This window comes from Miscanthus floridulus, chromosome 3 (genome assembly GCF_019320115.1).
Source record: "Miscanthus floridulus cultivar M001 chromosome 3, ASM1932011v1, whole genome shotgun sequence".
Classification (NCBI taxonomy): domain Eukaryota; kingdom Viridiplantae; phylum Streptophyta; class Magnoliopsida; order Poales; family Poaceae; genus Miscanthus; species Miscanthus floridulus.
The window spans coordinates 25,078,234-25,082,654 of record NC_089582.1 but is presented as its reverse complement, the minus strand read 5'-3'; the positions used below and the strand labels follow the sequence as shown (position 1 = coordinate 25,082,654).

Below are 4,421 nucleotides of genomic sequence, written 5' to 3'. Positions count from 1 at the left end.
TCATACCCCATAGTGGCATCAATAAGGATTTCAGAGATTGGAATTGGAAACTCATCTTTTGGACAGGCTTTATTTAAATCTCTAAAATCCACACATACACGGATCTGCCCATTTTTCTTTTTCGTGGGCACGATACTAGACACCCATTTGGGGTATTTCACTTCTCGAATAAATCCAGCAGCTATGAGTTTATCAACTTCAGCTTCTATTTGTGGGAGAAGTTCTGGACGATATCTTCTTTGTCCTTGCTTCACCGGAGGAACATCTTTTCGAACGGCCAATTTATGCACAGCCACTGTTGGGTCTAGACCTGTCATTTCTTCATAAGACCAAGCAAAGACATCTCTATTTGCAGAAAGAAATTTATGGTATTCTTACTTATTTTCTTTAGATAGATATTTACTAATGAAGATTGGCCGGGGATCGTCGTCCGTGCCGATATTAATTTCTTCCAACTCATCAACAGTTGGTTGATTTCCATCTTCCATTTGTGGAGATGCTTCTATAGCATCAAGAGGTTCAGCAGAGGTCATATTAACTTCATAGCCTAACCCATATTTCTCTTCTTTTAATGCTTGATCTTGGTGCAAGGCTTCGAGCTGAGCCTGGGACATCAACTTTTCAAATGGTGCGAGCTACCCCCGACCATCGCATAAAGAAGGACCGGTAGAAATATCATAGCCCATCTGTTGCATAATATAAAGAACTTTGTTGTCATATAAAGAGATGGGTAATGTTTTATCATCTTTATTTAACACAGTGACCTGTGTAACTAATTTACTCTTATTATCCCTTTCAAGTTGGGCTTGTTTTATTTTATTTTGCACCAAAGGAGGTAAAGGAGTTGGAAATGAAATACCTCTATTTTGAGAGGGTTTACTTATGATGCGAAATGTCGGATCGCCTTCCTTCCTTTGATTGCTTGGTATGTATTGGTATATCTTTTGGCTGGATGCAGACTTGACATCTTCTATCTTCGGGATATTTTGTTCCAACGGCAATGATGATTTTGGTTTTGAGACTTTATCAATAGGCTCAAAATAAAACTTTGCATTAGCATAAAAGGATTCTGCTATAGTGAATGGTTTTTTACCAGCAAAAATCCTTATCACGCTCCCTGAAGGATCTTTATACTTGATGCATTGATGGAGAGTAGATGGAACAACTCCATTTTCATGCAGCCATGGGCGACCGATAAGAACATTATATGAGGTAGCCGCATCAATGACATGGAAGTATACATATGTCATAAGATTTTCAAACTTTAGAACCAGAGATATGGTGCCCAATGCTTCTTGACCAGCTTGGTTAAAGCCATGAATGACAACATTTGAGCGACATAGGTCTCCTTTAGAATACCCAATCTTTTTAAGAGTGCGCAAGGGTAACAAGTTTATGGCTGAACCTCCATCAATCATTATGCGATTAATGGGGAGATCATCGATCTCGCCGAACATAAGAAGGGGTTTGTTATGCTTTTTATTTCCTAACAACAGATCCTCATCATTGAACGTAATACTTTGAGTTTGGGATAACTTTACTTCTGCTTGTGAAACCTCAACCCTATAATCTTCAGGGAAGGAAAGTGCAGTAATAAATGCATTTCGCAAATCAGAAGAGAGACACAATGCATCATACACAGAAAGCATAGCTGGTATTTTCTTCAAGTGCGAGATTACATCATACTTGACCGACACATTAGGAGTATGGTCAGTCGCATCATTCGGAGTTACATTTGGGGGATTTCTTTGTTGGGGAGATGGCCTAGGTAGTTGACGGCCTGATCTAAGCTGAACTTCAGCAACTTCGGGTACCTCTTCTTCAGGGAAGTGAAGAGACACCTCATCATCCTCAAAAACTCCGATGGGAAAAGCAGCATATTCTTCGAAAGGGTTGTCCTCGCGCTTCTTTATATTTTGGTAGAAGCGCGGGCCTTCGCCTTTTTCCATCATTTGTCGAAGAGCAAATCGTCTTGAGAATTGCTGTCGACGCTCTCCTGATCTTTGGGAACCTGATGGTCCACATTTTGGGGTGTGGATCCACCGAAGGAAAGCCTTGCCTTCATGCTGGCACTTAGCTTGTTGTTGTGGATGCTCTGAGAAAGACATATTAACATGCTCAGGTTTTGATATCATATATCGATCATAAGTTGGGCACATTTTTGGAGTTGCACAACTCACCGGATCACTTTGAAAAGTGGCGACATTTGACGTAGCCGTTTTCTTTCCATTTGTCATGCTTTTGAGTAGATCGGCATCTATGGTGCCTTCATCTATGAGCTTTTGTATCATGTTTTTTACCACAAAACAATCTTTGAGCGTATGACCCAAGATGCGATGAAAGTGACAGAAATTTGGCTCATTGAATTTAGAAGCTTCTTCCGGCCTTTTCGGTTTGGGGAGCTCGATGAGTTTCAACTCCCGTAGGCCCATGAAGAGATCCCCCACTTCTTCGTCGGGGAAAGAGTACTTCTGATTTTGTCGCTCGCTAAGAGTTGGCCTTCTAGGAGCTAGTGCACCCCCTTTGCTTGGTAATCTTGTGGCGGTGCCCCCAGTTTGGAACTTTTGAGGACCCACCGTTGTCTCCATGGCCTGCATTTGCTTCAGCTTAGAAGGTGTGGGCTTATCTCGTGGATTGTTTTTATCCAATGGCACCTTGTTGAACGTCCTCGGTGGACGAGACATGTGATGCATATAATTCTCTATGTCTGTGGCCTTTGAGGACAACTCTTCGAAAGTTATTGGCCTTACACCCTGTAGGTGAATGGCCATGTCCGGGCTCAAGTTATTCATACACATACGAATTGCTTCTGGTTCGGTGATTGGCTGTGGGCAGTGGAGGCTTAAATTCCTCCACCTGTTGATGAAATCCGCAGCTTTCTCATTTGGCCTTTGTAAGGTTTGAGTCAGCTCAGTTATTCCCACCATCCTTTGAGTGCTATAAAAGCGCTCTAGGAAGGCGTCCTGCATTTGTTCCCATGTACGGATGGAGCCAGGTGCCAACTTGCTATACCATGTGAAAGCTGGACCCGATAATGTTTGTACAAATTGACGGAGGAGAAGAGCTCCATTGTGGGTTGTATCTTGACATGCAGCAAGGAAATGGGCCACATGTTCATGTGGTGATCCGGTCCCATTAAATTTACTAAATTGTGGTTGGCGATAGTTGTTCGGAAATGGTACCATGTCCACCTCCGGCGGATATGGTTTCACATACCCCGGACGCATGGAATAATGCGTTTGCATATATTGAGCCTTTACGCCTTCCGAAATCATCCTTTGTATGGCTTCGAGTGTGATTTCAGGTTGGTGATGGGGACCATTATGACTGGTCGAAGTGTTCACATCATTTGTACGATTTCTGGTGTCCGCGGAGCGCGGCCAACTCTTCTTCTTTCTGTTGTAAGGCAGCCATCATTTGGTTCATCTGCTCTTCAACGGATTGACCTTGATTTGTGGCAAGCACTTGTTCAGCACTGCTAGGCTCACTCTCACTATGCGAAGATGGTGAGCCATTCCCGCTTGAGGCTTGTGGATCTTCACCATTTAATGGGTTTAGATCAGCCGAGCCTGCAGTGTCCAATAATTCATTTTCAAAGTTAGAATGATCATCAAATAGGGGGTTATAAGACCCTACATAGATCGTATTATTTCTTGAATTACCAGAGCTTGTTAAGCTTCGAGTCACCAGATGATGACCCACCGGAATTTGTTTGCGAGGCTTCTTTCTTTTGAAGTGTGTAGAAGCGGAAGAGTCGATTTCTCCTTGTATCGGCTATTTAGTCGATTCCTCTATTTGGCTGCTCTCTAAGCAGCACACTTGGAACTGTCTGGGCAACACCGGTATGTTCCACCATAAATTACTGATAAGCTTTCTCTCCTTGCAATTGCAGATCAAATTGACTAGCACGCTTTCGGGACTTTTAGGATCGACTGGTCCTGTATTGAAGCCCAGCAAATCTCCAGGTCGTTCCGGCTTACAGCGTGTCTGACGTATCGACGCACGTTTTTGCGCCGACACGTGCTTCATTGCTGCACTACGGTTTTGTACACACGCTGCATCTGCATCTCCATAGTTTATCCCATCACATGGCGCGCTCTTGCTTGGGCTCCTGGGACCACGCGGCAGCTTGGAAACTGGCGCAGTTGCTGCAAATAAACAAGTAGTACTACTAGTAGTAAAGCAAGAGTAAAAAAACCCAATACAGCAGGGCAGCTAGCAAAGTTGCTACTGACCCCGGCCGGCGATGTGGGCTTGGCTGGTGAGCACTGAGCAGAACCATCTCCTTTGTCAACGCTAAGCACAGCAGGCAGCAGCCATCTTCCTCTGAGCTCTCTGCTTCTTCTTCTTCCCCAATTTCCCATTCCTTGAAATATCGAGCGCACACAGCAAGTAGCAGCTCCAGGTGAGAGGGAGAGCAC

The 4,421-nt window shown here is 43.9% G+C and overlaps 1 pseudogene; it reads right to left on the bottom strand.

The window, feature by feature from the left end:
- Nucleotides 1-1,948: 1,948 nt before the first annotated feature.
- Nucleotides 1,949-4,029, bottom strand: LOC136543348 (uncharacterized; annotated as a pseudogene).
- Between the last annotated feature and the right edge of the window lie 392 nt (nucleotides 4,030-4,421).